General features: G+C 36.9%; 1 protein-coding gene across 2 annotated transcripts in view; it reads left to right on the forward strand.

Moving 5' to 3' along the window:
- prkcaa (protein kinase C, alpha, a) overlaps nucleotides 1–17,216 on the forward strand; it is a 67,305-nt gene that overhangs the window by 6,289 nt on the left and 43,800 nt on the right. The window lies entirely within an intron of this gene.

The raw sequence follows: 17,216 nt of genomic DNA on the forward strand, positions 1-17,216 counted from the left end.
GAGCATCACTTTGTGCATTTTCTCTGAGTGCCTATGGCGCTTCACTCCCCCTCTTGTCAGATCTCTTCATCGCTTGCCATTTAAACAGCGTAAATTAGCACTCGTGGTCAATTCGGCACTCGTATCTCGTCTTTTGGGCGTAATTTCATAAGACAGGGTTCCTGGAGGTAAGATCTTTCAACTGCTTGGTTGTCTCCGGCATCAAGATAGCTCGCAAAGCCGAGTCGCCAAATATACGCATGTATTGTGTTTACAAGGCGAAATGTACAGAACATATGTGCATTTAAAGCTCCTCTGTCCCTCAAAAAGTGATGCTGCTGTTTTTTTTTTTTTTTATGGACCTTTTTGGTGATTATGTTCTTACGACATGCAATACATATTACTTAAGCTCTTCAGGTTGGCTTTCAGGCTTGTTCCTTCCTTCCTTCAAGAACTGCTTCCTAATGTTGATACTTTAAAATGAAGTTTATATTGCAGGTTGTAATTGTGTAAGATGGTCTGAACTGTTGCATTGGTTCTAAAATCCTACTGGATCACTTTCAGATTCAAATTTTGATATCAACTTTCTCTCCTAACAGCATCATCCACCATGTGCAACAAAAAAACCTCTGCATGTTTTTGCTTTAAACCAACCCTTACCAAATTTGTCATGCAGTTTGGATTTCTCCGAAAGCCTCTCTCACATCTCTTCCTGTTCCCCACTAATCAATTCAGCCGCATTAAGAAGAGACCAAGCCATCATGGCAGCTGCATTATTTATCACCTCAATTCTCAATGTGCATTTGCGCTAAATTCATATTATACACGTCGGGTAGTGTTCATGTCATAGTCGTCAGCCTATTTAGGACCACATGCTCATCGAGTGAGTACACTGTATGTGTGTCTAAGTACACTTTTAAATGGCACGGTGATATTTGCTACAGCGCCACTCTTGCTGATTCTGTATTTGATCACCTCGTGAGTCTCTAGGGAAACCTGAACCACACTTTGATAAACACTCACTTGTCTTCAGGCGTCAGAAGACGCATCGTGTTGGCCGTGTCACTGTTTGATGAGAGGCTTTCAGTCCTGGGATGATGCCCATGTTCCCGCTGTCATATGAATATACTAATGAATGACTCGGTTTTTCATGAACGGGGCCACCTGTTTTGTCGTAAGTGTGCCCGTTTGCACAGATTAATTTTTTAGTTTTATGTGGGCAAAAGGATGCAATCCCTGTCTGCACCGGTTAATAGATGCTGTTACATCAACGGCTTGCAAATTGTCACATTTGTCTGCAAGCAAACTAGGCCTCTGTCGGTCGGGCTTGCTCGGTCCCTAAACTGGATTGTTTGCATTGACACTGACCTTGTGTTGGCCTGTCAAATTAAACCCTGGGATAGTTTTACTTTTCTGCGTGGCCGTGTTTGGAAATCTTGTGAGGTTACAACTCTGCACCAGTTTTTTCAATTTATTCAAGACACGAGATTTTTTTTTTTTTTTGTCACAGCACATATAGCCTACCGATCGCTAAGAACTTGTACTGGTACTTGAACTGGTAATTAATAACCGATAACTTGTAATATTTTTCTGACAATATCAGATGTGCAGGTTTGCTGGACTCATTTTGCAAAACACTCCAGAACCCATTATCCATTAGCACCCCAGTTGAAGACTGACTGAATACAAAACATCCTGTATTTTCCAATTATGATAATAAGATTAAAAAAAAAAAGTTTCACACTCATCTCCCCACGCTATGGCTCTAACACCTGATCCACGTTGCGAAGAGACAGAGTAATGATTTGCACAATCAACATAGTTTGCAGTCAGTTCTTCTGAAGGTGGGTTTTGTCTACCTTCATACTTATGTGTATGCTAATGATAAATCAATATTATAAAAATCCATGATGTCTGTGATTTAAAATTTAAAATAGTGAAGCTTGTAGACTCAGTGACCATAATGAGAGCACTCAAATATGCAGAGCTTGGGTAACCAATTGATCGATTTTCATGGATAAAACTCAAAATATTGGCTATTAGGTATTTTAAAAAAGGAAAGGTGTTGATTATATCATATTTATTCATGAAATTTGTACAATATCCCAATCAGGCCAGCATTAGTGAACTTGAGTTAAACCGACAGTCATGTGATGGCCCCGAACCATCGGACCACTATTAATGTTTTTTTTTCCTGCAAGTTTGTTTAAGTATTTGTCTGTCATGTCTCTGCTGTTCATTTTATCTTATTAGTACACCTAAATCTTGATTTTACGTGGACTTAAGAGTCCATACTTTGGGAATTGCGTTAACCTTGAAAGCGCATAGTATAGAAAGTCTGATTTTTTTAGAAAGGCATGTCTAGAAAGAGAAAGATTAGCAAACTTAGGTGGAAGAGAAGACAACAGTTGTTTGATCATACAGTATTGTCAGCCATCAGCCCCATGACATCCTTACTTCTCAAGAATAAATAAAACCTTTGACTGACAGTACAAAACACCATTGACCTGTGATTGACTCTTGATAAGTGGACTAAATCAGGTGGAATTGGCTCTCCGTGACCGAGCAGTAAATAAAAAAATTTATGCTTGGATGGACACAAGCATTCTAAAGAAAAACAACCATATTGTCGCCATCAGTTGCCCCAATTCACCCGTGGATTACTTTGACTATTAATGCTTAATGTTCCAGATGATATCAAGTTTTTATCTAGCTCCATCGTTGTCCGTCCGCTAAGTCGCTAAGCCTTTGTGCACAGAATGTTGGCCATCCTCCTGTTATGCAGAAACAAATACAAGCATCATATACACACTTTGAGGCATGCAGTGGTGTAATAGAATTCCAAAGATAATGCAAAGTCAATTATTCTCGCCGTAATTGAACAAAGACAGTGGCATACAAAAAGCAGTCCTTCAATATCTTGGATCATGATAGCCAACATGGAAGATCTTGAAAGGATCCTTAATTGGATCATTAAGGGCCTAGCAGATGTCTAATTGCTTTGCAGTGAAAAAAAATAGAATCATACTTTGTGTTGCTGGAAATTCCACATCTGCTCAGACAATTTATGTTTTCAACGCTGCTGTGTTCATGGAGTCCCTTAACATGCATTTTCCCCTTTTGCTGTTTTGAAGGCTACGTTAACACAAAGGTGGTTTGTCACAGGTCAGTGTATGCAGCAGATGTTAGCAAGCATGACAAACCTCTGTGGAAAAGATTTTACCTGGATTTGCATGTTGTTGTGAGGCTAATGCACAAGGGAAAAAAAATCCTTCTTTGAGCTCATGCTCTAAGCAGCACCTCTGAAAGGTGTACCTTTTAGAGGTGCATCCTGCTTTTGGTCAGGATCAGAACGCTTTTAAAAGTGAGAGGTCTCACTTAATCCCTGGTGAGGTGCAGCACTGAACATTACCAAGGATTAGTGTGGGATACTGTCTGAATGCATTAGAGTTGTATTAGATAGCTCTGTGATGGAGCAAAGACTAATGCACCAGACTCCGAATTACAGTGTAATCTACATTTAATTGCCTGCAGTTTTGATGTGATAATGGTATTATCTAACGCAGGAGCACTAAGAAAAACAACAGGCTGTGCAAATGGAACAGATACAGTCAGGTATAGATTCGGGCCATTATACAGACTGTTGACCTGAAGAGATTTAGACCTCCATCATTACAGCTTGAGAGGTTAGCAACAGTAAAATGTCATCCTTGGGCTGTCTCTCTGTTCCTTTTTGTAGTCATTGCAAAACCTGAACAATCACAGAGCTCTAAATGGTGAATGTGATGCCTTTTTTTTTGTCCTCTATGGCCGTTGTTGACTTTCTTATTCACTGTCCCCCCACACAAAATGATAGAGCCAAGCACAGAAATCCCATTATTTAGAATGTTGACATTTTCAAGTTCATGGTGTCCCGATTTTGACTTAAATCATTAAAACCATAATACAATGTTAAGGGAGTTTCCTTCTTTCAGATTTCTTGTTTTTAATATACACAATTCCATTTGAACTGATATGAGGGAGGAAATGTGAAAATGATAACAATAAAACACTCATACTTACATAAACGAACATAAAAAGTGTCTGTGTGACTATCCTTTGAGAGTATGTTTTTCAATTATGTTCAGACAAAATTGAAAGGTTAACTTCGAGCCAGCGGTTTATCCTGCCAGACTGTAGCAAAGCACACAAATACGCATAAAATAAATAACTCCAAATGCCGACTTAATTCTGCTCTGGTTTGCAAAGTGCTTTTTAATCCAAGACAAAAGATTTAATTGTCCTTAAACTCATAAATAAAAAAAAACAAAAATATAATCCCACAATGTTATTACACAGCGGAAGAGCGGTTACATTGTTCTGTTCAGCTGCTCACAATTCTGAGGTTGAGGGTTTGAATCTCACCTCCTGCCTCCTGTCTAGTTTACATGTTCTCCTTGCGCCTGGATTGGGTTTTTCTGGTTTCTCCAGTTTCCTTTCACATTGAGGACTCTATCATAACTCTCATTTAGGACTGAGCTATTTGTGTGTGTGTGTGTGTGTGTGGGGGGGGGCTTTATCACTATGCATTTGTGTATATCATGGTTATTATACTTACTGAAAACCTTTTGGAAAAATTTTTAATAAAAATGCTTAAAAAAATGAAAACTAGTTGAACGTAAATGTTTGTAAAATTAAAACTGTATAATTATTGCAAAAGTGTCCTTTGTTTTCATTGAGTTTTGGGTTTTCATTTTAAATGTATTTATTTTGGTATTGCTGGGGTCAAGAAATTTTTTACAATGCTTTTTATTTATCTTTCACTTGAAAAACTCCATATATAAAAACTAATAAAAAACTGAACTCAAAGAAAGAATTTGCTCAAGATGAAAGCTAATCATAATGACCTAAAATACTATAAAAAATAATAAAAAAATTAGATTTTAAGAAAAACAAAAGTCATAACAAAATAAAAACAAAGTCTAATGAAAAATTAAAGCTATTATAAACCCGTGGTATTTTGCCCTTCACAAAGACAAGCCCTAAAATGACTTTTGTTTCAAACACTGTATGACTGTTTAATCCCTATATTAAATCCCCATTTGTGAGGATTAAAACAAAATGAGTGGATTCTTGTGACCTAATATCAAAGGTTATTTAGATGGCGGAGTAATATACCCACCGCATTAAATGAAAATCCTTTGCTTGTTTCCTCACTTACGCTCAACTGACAAATCCCATCTTTTAACATTATCTGCCACACAAGTAAGTAGGAAATGAAACTAACTGCCAACATAATGGAATTTAGAGCACATATCTAACACCACCTTTCAAAACTATCTTTCGATCACAAGTGACAAGAATATGACAGTGTTCAACTTTTTGGAAGTGTAAAACCATAACTTTCATTCATTCAACAGTGATTTCACATAGTTTGATGTTCTGTGTGCAAGTGTGTAGCGTACACAACATTTACGTATTCCACTTATCAAAGAATGTTAGGAATTTTTTGGGGGCAAAATGCTCAACTTTGGTGATTCTATTGTATTTGATATAACTGACTGACGACAAGCCCAGGATGCATTCCAGTTCTTTCCCAAGGTCATCTGGGATTGGCTACAGTTTACCTGCAACTGGAATATGGAAAATGCATGGATGGATAGATCACTATAAGGCCTAGGTTATAAGAAATAAAATGCTAAAATTACATTCCCCCCTTGATTTGGATCCACCCCAAAATGTAATGGGCCACTCTGGCGCTAAAAACTTGGAGACACAAATCACTGACATCATATTACCTTTATTGAGCTCAAGCTTTATTGAGATTATCCTCCCATTGCCTCATCTGACAGGGAAATATTAAATATGCATATATTTTTGATAGAAAAAAAGTTGATTTTGTCACTATCGACTAATTGTTTTATTATATTGATTAATTGAACAATTATATAACATTTTGCATTAAAATGCACTACAAGACTTATATCACAAGAGGTAGTGATGTTGTACTCAATTTTTTTTTAAACTGGTTCAGATACTGGTTCTATAATTCTTTTCCAAAGTAAAAACAGATGTGTGCAAATGTCTTATTTTTATTAAACACAAAAGATAATTAAAATGTCTTCTTTCACAAATTAATCATTACAGATGAGAGGTTGAAAGAGACAAGTTGGACAATTTTAAGATAAACAATGTCTCCAAATAACTACTCATTTCTTAAAATAGTTGCCAATTAATTTTAAAATCGATTAGTTGTCAATCATCCGATGCATTTAGACACTTCTAATTCAAACAAATTCTGAGCGTCTTTACAGTGTTGTACATGCTGCCTCTTTTCTTCCTACACTCTGCTCTTTCATGCTTCAGCTTTGCTCAGATTTATTGTTTCAATAGTAAGGTTTGCTTTTATTGTATTTCCTTATTAAACTAGCTCGGGAACTAGCGGGCAAGACTTTTATAGCCTTTTTGTTCCATCTTGACTGTGCTCCAGTACACGAAGCAAAGTTTCATAAAGGGTAAAGGTTTTTTTTTTTTTTTTTTTTGAAGGTCTTTGGGAATGTTTTGTGAAAGTACATACTGTCTTCTTAAGTTGACTATTTAAACAGTTCTTTTAGTCAGACAGGGAAGATTATTTTTCTTGCTTTATATGTTTTGGCTACTTCCTTCAGGTCCATCATTGCTTGTTTTCAGGGCGAAGCCAAAACCAAACACACTAAAATGTCATAGAAAGTCTTCCTGGAGATATGGTAGCTGTCATACTTGAGATAGTTTTCTATTTTCACTTCCTGTAGTTATAATGCTCTACTGTTAATTAATAACAACAAATAAAACACATTATGAGAGTAAGGAGCAGTGTATATATTTTCAGGTTGACAAATAAACATTTTTTTTTTTTTAAATGTGATGGCTAAGGACCAGCGACCGCAGAGCTTATTTGTCAAAACAAACATTTCGTCTGCTGCTCAGCCTGGAGGCAACATCTTGAGCAGGGGTGCTTGTGAATGTTCCTTTGTTCATATGATACGGACATTTCCTTTCCTTTTCAGTTTCAGCAAGTAACAAATGAGTGAATTCTATTTAAATGCTACATGAGAAACAAACAATTTGGAGTGTAAATTTTGTGTGCCTGCTCAGGTTTCCGATATGACACATCATGAAATTACATGTAACAAATTCCTTTCCTCTAACCACCTCTTTACCTTTCACAAACGTTTATTTCTTCGCCAGACTGGCCCTGTGTTACATTGAGTTGCAGCATCAGCGATTATACTCTACGTACAGTAAACATCAAACACGCATTCATCTTAGTAGCTCCCGCAGCTAATGACTATCGACTTTGCAGTCACAAATGTGCTGGCCACAGTTTCCCTCTGACTCGCTTGTGAAGACCTTTGACAAGCTCGGCCGTACCCTTATTTTCCTTGCAGCTCATGAGATTGGCTTCTTTTTTTCGTATCTGCCTTAGGGGGACATACTATGTGATTGGCAGGTAATGTAAAAAAACGAAATAGCATTTTTCCCCTTGTAGTCCAAGAAAATACCTACGTGAACTTTGCTTCGGGTGGTGGTTGGATAGCAATGGTGTCTACTTTGTGTGTTCTCTGATGTAGCTGGCATAAAGGTCACTTGTACATTGGCTTCTGCATTGTGTAATGATTGGAAAAGAAAGAAAATGGTTTGAGGGGAACATTAAAAAAATATAATCAATTGCAGCATATTGACTTGGTTCTTCTTGCATTTTCTGGCCCAGAATTTCATTCGGTTTCATTCGACGTCTATCGTAGTGCATTGAGGAAAAAAATGTATTTAAAAAAAAAACATATGTATAAATATGTAAAAATACTGGGGTATAGAAATCAGACTGACCAAATTTGTTTTTACTCTACGTACCATTTTTAATAATAGTTGAAAAACAAGTTGCAAGCATCATGTGGAGTTGCTTAGTTCTTGCTCACATAATCAATTGAAGATAACGTATAGAAAACGGCAAATCAGCAGTAGACGTGAGAGAATATTGCCAGACTACGCCATTTCTAGTCAGGTCATCTGTCTCCTTCTCACTGAACTGTAATTTTAGCCACGTCACCCTCATCTAGTAGCTGCTCCTTCCTCCATCGCCTGCTGCCCACTTTGACCACCATCACGGCACTTCTTAGAAGCTTGATAGGTTCGAAGTCATGGTTCCAGACAACAAACCTATCAATGCTTTTGTTAAATGTGCTTTGGGAACACTAAGTGACTTTCTCCAAACAGCTCTCCCAAAGTTAAATTGCATGTGGAATTGGAGCACTGAATGTTACAATAAAAGGTGCACGCATCATTAAAAAGGAAAAACAAGTTCTATCGGCGGCCAGTGGCGTATTTGTTACATTGACAGTAGGTGAAAATTTACTTCATTCTGATATGTGCATTTTGCTTTTTCAATAGATCTAATTAGAGAAATTTCAGACATGGTTGAAAATAATAATAGCTAAAATTGATATAGGCACTAAATCAAGAATTAACCAATAGTGTAACTCCATTCCGAGAAGTGTGTCCCAATATTTATGTCCATGTAATATCTCACTGATGAGATCCCAATTACATTTCTAATGATTTGTTAATACCGTAGTTTTCAGACCATACACTTTTTTTTCAGTTTGTCTCATCTAGCAACTTAGAATATATTCAGGTACGAGTAGTATAAAATAAAATTTGAATTTAATCCTGAACCCAAAATCCTTATTCCTTTATTGTCAGTGTACAAGTACAATGTGTAAAATGCAAACAGTCAAGAGGCACAATGGCCTTGTTTCGCAAACATGAGGTCATCAGTAGCAAACGTGCATACAGATCCAAACAACATACTATCTGTCCTGTCTGGTATATTGCACTGCAGTTTCACACTAATGGAGATCACCAATGTCAAAGAAATCAAGATAGAAAACTGTTGCAAAACCTTCCATCCTTGTATTTTTTTTTTAACTATTTGTACTGTTACAGATTAACTTGACATTTCACTATTGTACTTTTAATATCAGCCAAACACCACCCATTTCCTGATGTATAATCAGCCAACATCGTCTAAACAGCATTTTCCCTTTTCCTGCTCTCGCTGGATTGGTTGTTATTTTGTGAGACGGGAGGTTGTCAGACGATATTGCCATAGGAGTGAGAAGCCAGCGCTACTTCCTAATAGATAAGGAGAAAAAACATGACACACGATCATACGCACACATACACTCATACCCGACACGGGGTTTTCAGTGTGTTTAAGTGGGCGAGTACTGATACCAAGTATCGGTAGTAGGCTGATACAGGCCCTATTTCAAGACATCGAGGAGTTTTGAAAGCTCTGGTTGCGTACTGGCATATAAACGTGCACTTGGTCAGTTGTGTTATTCAGAATTTGTGACAAATGTGCCTCGAGAATAGCAGAAGATTTAGATAGTGTGAAAAGCGCAAATGATGGAGTTATATAAATAGTGGTGTAGAGATTTCATTTAGCATGCACACATCTGCACAAATTTGACTTGGTAATTAAAGTTTTGGGCATAGCCTCCCTCCCACCCATCTCCTGCTCCTTTCACTGTCAGTGTGCCTACCCACAGGGGTTTTTTACATTTTTATCTCTTTTCCTCATTTGTCATGTCTTAGTTAATTTTCTTCTGTCTTCCTGTAATTTTGCTCCATGCTTAATCTATGATGTCTACCATTCTGGTTTATTTTTTTTCTTTTACCTTAACAAAATGTAACTTGCCATTATTTTTAGATATGTTCAGCTCATTTACAAAAATGCGGAGAAGCACAGTATAAAAACCTATGGATGGATGTTTTCAAACACAGTTTAGCAATATTAACGTCAATGACTTAACAATCAGCTAAAAATAATCAACATCATTTATCACAATCAATTAATTGACTATTGTGCCCATCCATCTCTACCAAACATTGTGTACAGTGCTTCTTTGTTGTCATTAGTTTTAGTGCGTTGCACTAATGGCATACTAGCCTGCCTAGTGAGAAGAAAAATGTGTGACTTTTTTCCCCCCCCCTCCTTCCTCCATTCCCTTACTTCATCAACACCCACATTATCACAAGATTAGTGAGCACCTCGTCGTTATTATTAGTCGGACATCTATGAGTAGACACTAATCATCACTGTCTGACTACCTTGAATTATATATTGCGTATTAATTTTTCATAAACGCAGCCTGACCCCCTTTTATTCTGAGTTTGTTTTTTAACTTTTTTTGGGGGGGGGGGCATGTGAATGGCTGAATTTACACCTAGTGTGACCTTTATACTGTATGTGATGCAAGCTATCTGCAAATAAAGGATTGTGCAAAGATTTACACTGAAAATAAGATTTCTCAACTATGAATGGGCATTTCTCAATTGGCTTTATATCGTTAAATATTCTTTTGAATGGATTGGAGGTTCTCTCTTTTCATGTTCAGAACTCCTGTTTTGATTCCAGTTGTGCATTGAGCAGAGTAATGCTTGTCAGTGGAGTTGTGTCATCATAGAAGTTTACATGGATGCATGGATGTTTCGCATTTGACATTTGGGCCAACTGACTGAACTGCACATTCTACTGCTGACAGCCAAGTACTGTTCTCCATTTTACCTCAGCTACTTCACCTACTATGGCATTTCCATGCACAATTACTCAACATCATGGATAAGAATGTTATTTGTCAAGGTCAAGGCTGTCCTTCTAACACACAAGTAAAATGGTCTCCGAGCTGCGAGAAGAGAAAACACGATCAAACGTATTGTATTGTAAGTCGAAAGAAATATCTACAATTCCTTCAAACGTGGAGAAAAAATATATAATCCTTACTTGTTAATCATGATAGTGAGGATTTAAATGAGCGCTCATTACATCCAGACCCTGAGGCTTTCACGCCTTATTCAGCACCCTGGCACCAGTAGACAGAAATAAAGCATTGCAGGCTTTCTGGAGGTGTCAGAAGTAATAAAAAATCAGAATGCTGCCAATGAGCAAAGTATTTTTCTCCAAAATGGACCATCAGTTTTAGATTTATTAGGCCCTGTCATAGAATGTAATTCATAACGTAACTAATAGCCAGGGACATTATCAACACATGCCGTCTTTGGCTCCATTTGCAGCAATAACTCAATGGAAACGATCTACTGCACATACTTAGTGAGATGCTAGCCCTGTGACCTACAACGATGTTAACTTATGGAATTAAAATTCATTTTTTAGTATGCCTTATTTTGCAGCTGATGTGAGCTGTTGTTATGTTACAAGAGAGTGACACATTTTTGGTCATGCGTGTTTGTTTCATAAGAAGAGCATATAAAAAGCTAGCGAGTTATGGCTTGGAAGAACTCATTTATTTATTGATTTATTGAGCAATGACAATGCGCATAAACATTTCTGCCAGTGCGCCACAGTTTGCCAACAGGCTATTTTCCTTCTGTAGTCAAAGCATGTCGCCAAAGCATGTAGAGCTATTTAATGAATGGGACAAAGGAGTCAAACACAAATACTAAATGAAAACACTCACAAGGAGCATGACGAGGACACTCACGCTGGAGGAACAATGTGCATGTGCCCTTCAAAGGTTCATGTCATCCATGAATACCTCAGTGTGTGCATGACTTTTTGCACAATTACACTTTATAAAAAGAATTGATTTCTTTACATTCTCTTTGATTATCATGATTAAAAAGAACAGTGGGACATCAATATCACAACCTTTCACTCCCATTTCCAAAACCTGCACCACTGAGTGGTGTATGATCATCATGTGCATCATATTGTATGAATAATGAAATGTCATTGGTCCTACACCATTCCATTTATAGCATTATATCTAATGCAATAAGAATAATAATTCACAGGAGGAGGTCTTAATCAGTACCTCTGACAGCCAAATTAAAAATCTTATTAGAAATGGCTGCTCTCCCTCCACTACAAAAATAGATTCGTCGTCAATGTTTTATTGAGACCTGTTGATGCAAAATCATTGGATGATTTATGTGACTCATTGATCCCATTTTGACCGAAGTGTGACACAGAAAGGCCTGTTGATGGAGACGTCCCTCGGTGTCAGTCGATTATTGATGAGGATGACAATTGGTTCATTCATCAACATACCATGTGGCTCTGTTAATGGTTGAATTGCATGTCTTGGAAATGTCTGAGGAACGGCAAGCATGAAGAGCAAAACATTATACTTAAATGATCTTGTGTTAATGTTACACACACTGACCATAGCCAGCAACCCAGAGCAACAACTGCACATCAACGGAACTTTTTTGTCTGACGCCAAAGGGTTTTCAGAAATTGTCTTTGACAGGCAGTAAAATGGCCTAAGACAGACGTAAACAAGAATAGATAGCTCCGCACAAAACTAATAGCAGCAAAGTTTTGAAAAACAGATTGGAAAATGTAAGTTCTTGCCTCAAGGCACAATAAGTGTATCTTGCAAAGTGTCTACTGGCCTTGCTCTAGATTATCTCTCCCTTCTTGGAATCCTATTAAGTCTATCCCGGATCACTGACACTCTGGCTAAACCAGATTGAACAGATCTTCTAGCAGAAACTAGATTTCACTTTTGATAAAAACCGGTTGTACATCTTCACTTCAAATGTATGGTTAACAATTTAATGCTCTTCCAATACAACTACCAAACATGACCATTGTTTGATTGGTCAAAGTCAAATCAAAGCATTGGTGCCATCATGGCATTTAATTGCTGAGGTTCATCTGCTTTAGCTCTTGACTGAAAATGTTCATTGGTGTACGACAACTGAGTGGTTGTAAAACACAAATATCCTTCTAGGCTTTTGGAGCTTCCCTCTCGAGAGAACAAATGTTCTCACCAGTGTTCTCTTCAATGACCATCACGGGGCCTGTAACGAGACAAATCCATAGTGACTGCTATTTTTTTCTACTGCTGGGTTAGATGGTCCGTAATGATTTTTATCTCCTTACATCCAAGCTGCTTTCATTCTTTTAGATTGTAAACGCTCTTATCGACTGGTTTGAAAATGTCAACACAGGTAATTGGTTAATGATTATCTTTTTCTCAAAGTATTCCAGATATTTTGTGCATGAATCATTTTGGGCTTATGACACATAATTTCGTTATTTATTTACTTTTTGGCTAGAGTAAAAGTTGCATTCAAAACAATAGGTTTAATTGTAAGAATAGTTTAAGGCAATGTGTAATTGACTATAAGTGAAGGTATTTCGTACCTAAAACAATCTTTGCTGAATGAAATGATCTCATATCCTTTTCCCCCCAAGGTTTTCAACTTGCAATAACATTGGTGACTTGAATATTTTAGAAATATTATTGTCATATGAAACATTCAGTGTTCTCTTGTTGTTATTCATTGTAAATATTTAAACACCGCTTTAATTACTTCTTTTTTTTTTTTTACAACCCTGCTTCTCCTATTCGCCCAGAGCGCTACAAAATGTGTACATTAGATTGATATTATGTATGAGATGATCCTACATTATAAAATGGTGAGTTTTTAACAGTAAAACAATCAAATGTGCTCATAATTAAGACACTGCTAAAAGCACATTGAAAGGGTTACATTGTTTGTTTAGAGTCTGCATAGTTGGTTTTATACTAGTGAATACAGCTGCTTCAGGAATTTTGTTTATCTTTTCTATCTTTGGAAGAGGCAAGTTCCTGTTCATAAATCAGTTATATTATTCTTCCTTGGGCTGTTAAATGAGTGTTTATAGGGGTTATTGTATAAAAGTAAGGCTTTACAAGAACACACAATTGAAGTGTTGATACACTGGCAGCCAGCCTAAAAAAAGTGTTTGATGAATTAGCGCTAGTGTGTGGACTTATTATAATATTTTCATTCCCATGTTATTCGTGTGTTTGTGATGCTTAAATATGGACAACTAATATTTCCTGTTGCTCAAAAGTGCACTAGATGAAGTCCAAAGCCAGAAAAATCTGGACTGCAAACAACCGAAAACATGGCCTGGAGCATATAATATTATTTTGTGTTTTTAAAGTCAATGGTGCTATATTACTGCTGTCATTCCCAGATCGGCAACCATGTGTCAGTGCATGGCCTTGGGTTCATTGTAAGGCAGCCTCCTTGGTTACCTACAGTAATTTCATTATATGACTTGTTGTCTTGGAAACTATGCTTGTATTTTTCCAGTTTGCCTTTTTAGCGTTTAGTTTTTCAAACGTTGTTAAAGTTTAGTTTAAATACACTGTGGACTGTTATTTTTACTAAACCCTTTAGTTTATCACCGCCAAACTCTTCTCTCTGTGTTATTGAATCACTTGGTTGTTCTCAAGGTTTAATATATCAGTAATTAAAATCTTAACGTCACAAAGCTTGAAGGCCAAATTTAATTCTCTCTTGGTCTCGCGCTCTCTCTCTCTGGCTTTTAATATGTCAATGTAAATGTAAATATGGGTGTGTGTCTATGTATCCATATCAAAGTGGTGGCTAATGGAATCATTGTTTTGGATCATTTTTATTTTTACTCCATGGCAAAGCTTCAGGAAATTGCTGCAATGAACCATTGACTTGTATAAGGAAGCAAGTGAATTGATTTAGTTGGAGTGGGGTGGAATTAGGTGATCTCAGAGGAGGGTGGTCTATTGTGTATTATAGTAAAAATCAATAACTATTGATTTTGAAACTGTCATTCAACTCTCACCCGCTTTATATTTAGTAATTGTGCCTGGAGGAAAAAAATGTTTTGTCACAGAGAACTACCTCAGGATCCCTGACAAACCTGTTACTACAACTTCTGTAATACAGAAAATGTTCTCTTGCGAGTTCCAACCTTACATTTCAAAAGAATCAATATTTTTTATTTTTCTTATTTCCAGTTGTAGTAGTCTTCCCAACTTGCCCCTGTTTGTGAGTTACTGGCTGTTTTCAGCAAATTCAGATATAGATGTCTGTGAAAAGCAAATAGAACCTCTGGGGACAAAATCTTTTTAGAGCCACATGAGGCTCTTTGATACCTCTAACTCTCTGTGACTTTCGAAAGTAATAAATAATAAGTATTGAATTTCAAATTATTTTTATTTGACTTATTTGGCACGCCACTTAGTACACGCAATAAAATGATAATGGAACACTGATGCAGACTGCCTTTTTTTTAATGTTCAATCCCCTTTGGGTTTCATTTAAAAAATATGAGGACTCTAATAAATGTTGACAATTTTATTTGAAAGTACCAAGTATTGTCTAATTTCGAGACCATTTATTGATATGTAAATGTTTATTCATATGTATATACATACATATATATATATATATATATATATATATATATATATATATATATATATATATATATATATATATATATATATATATATATATGTGAACACAACCGGTCAATCTGTGTGGCCTGTTGTGATGTCACTGCAATGCATAATGTGTCTGGGTTGTGGCTTGGTGCTGGTGTGATTTATTACCCAATGGTTTTGTTTTGATAATTGACTGTGCTGACCAAGAGCTCTGAGGGGGCACCAGAGGGTAGTCTGGGTCAACTTGTGGTGGTGTAATACGCCTGTGTGGAACTGCATTGATTTTCTGTCATTAATGGCAACATTCACTTTCTTTAGTGACCATTGCCCTTTACATAGGGGTAATGTTGTCAACAACAGCACACTTGATTATTTGAAGCTGCTAATTTATGAAGGATGCTCCTTGTGAAAGTTTTCATAAGCTCTGCACAGGCGAAGAATTACACATCCAAATGGCAAATATCTGCAAATGCTGGCATAAAGATGAGGGAAAACAAAACTTGCAGTCAGGAGCTTTTCATGCAGTGCCAGCTTCTTGTGTCAAACGTTTGGATTTATCTTTTCTAAGGCCATATTGCATTCCAATTTTATTCTGAAAACGAATAATAGTAAAAACCACCTGTTTGAAGTAGAAATATGTGCTGTGTGGCACACACTTTCACCCACACAGCTCTACTGTGAAAGTATACCTTATGTAGAGTGTGTGCGACACGCTGTGAAACATATGGCTGCATCTTCTAATATGCCTCCAAAATATGTTAAATATACAGGACGTATTTATCACAGAATGGCAACTGTGCAGCTCCATGGTGATACAGTGTTTATTTAGTCTTTTCTCCAAAGAAGACCTCAGTGGGAAGAGAAGAAGTACAGGTGAAGGTTTAATGGGCTCTTATGGAACAAAGAGACTTTTTTCCCCAACACTTTGCACTGTGCAAGTGTGGAATAAAAATCTGCCAAGCTTCTTTGAAAAGGCATTGGAGGACAAATGGAACAGAAACCACTAATGCAGTCTAATCTACTCAGGCTTACTCATTGCTAAGTGAAGACTGTAGAAACCACCAGTCCGATGATTTTATGCCATGAAGCAAGTGTCGATCTGGCAAACATCAAGTGAGAGTTTAGCCGCTTTGTAAGAAGCAAGGATGCTGTACAAAATGAAAATATGGACAGCCTGTTCTAACAAGGAGTTAGGATATATATATATATTTTTTTTTTTTTTACGAAAAGCCATACACTGTGATTTGTACAAAAATATAGTTGGTATGTTTTTTTAGACTCAGTTTTATGTCAGAAAAAAATATAAGAATAAGCTGTAATGCCATCACAGTAAAGTCATAGTTAGTATGTCTAAGAGGACCAGAGTTCAATTCTCAGCTCAGGCCTTCCCATGTGCAGTCAGGATTGGCACTTAAATAAATCCCTTTATTGATTGTAGGAGATGTTAACAACTATTAGTTAATTATTTATATTTGGAGGTTGAAAACTCTCTGAATTTCAGGATTCCTGCTTCCATGTTTCTGTCGTACTCAGTACGAAAATGAGGTTGCCTCGCCTTGTTGCCGCCAAGTAGTGCACTCATAAGCATCAAGTCCTCAATTATACCCATTATTCCAATATTTTCCAATTTTCTTTTCAAACAGAAGACATTACTAAATTACATTTTTTATAGTATTACACTAGCACGTGTAGTGTTATTGCTTGGTCTTTTTGGAGGTTAACGCTGTACTGCTTGCTTTTCCTTCAGTCTGCTTTGCTGCTGCCTATTTTTTTATTTTTTTATTTGCACTGAGCTTGTGCTGGCCCAGTGACACCCGCGTTGTCCCAATGTGTGTGTCCAACTGAGAATCTGCTGTCGACCGATTTCAGTGACCTCATCACACTTTGACAGCCAGACTCTGAGCTCCAACTGTATGTGGGTGCACATATATCAATTTGTTCAAGGATACGAGTGTGGTCTGGATGCTATATAGTGTCTGCCCAAAC

This window comes from Syngnathus scovelli, chromosome 5 (genome assembly GCF_024217435.2).
Source record: "Syngnathus scovelli strain Florida chromosome 5, RoL_Ssco_1.2, whole genome shotgun sequence".
In the NCBI taxonomy this organism is placed as follows: domain Eukaryota; kingdom Metazoa; phylum Chordata; class Actinopteri; order Syngnathiformes; family Syngnathidae; genus Syngnathus; species Syngnathus scovelli.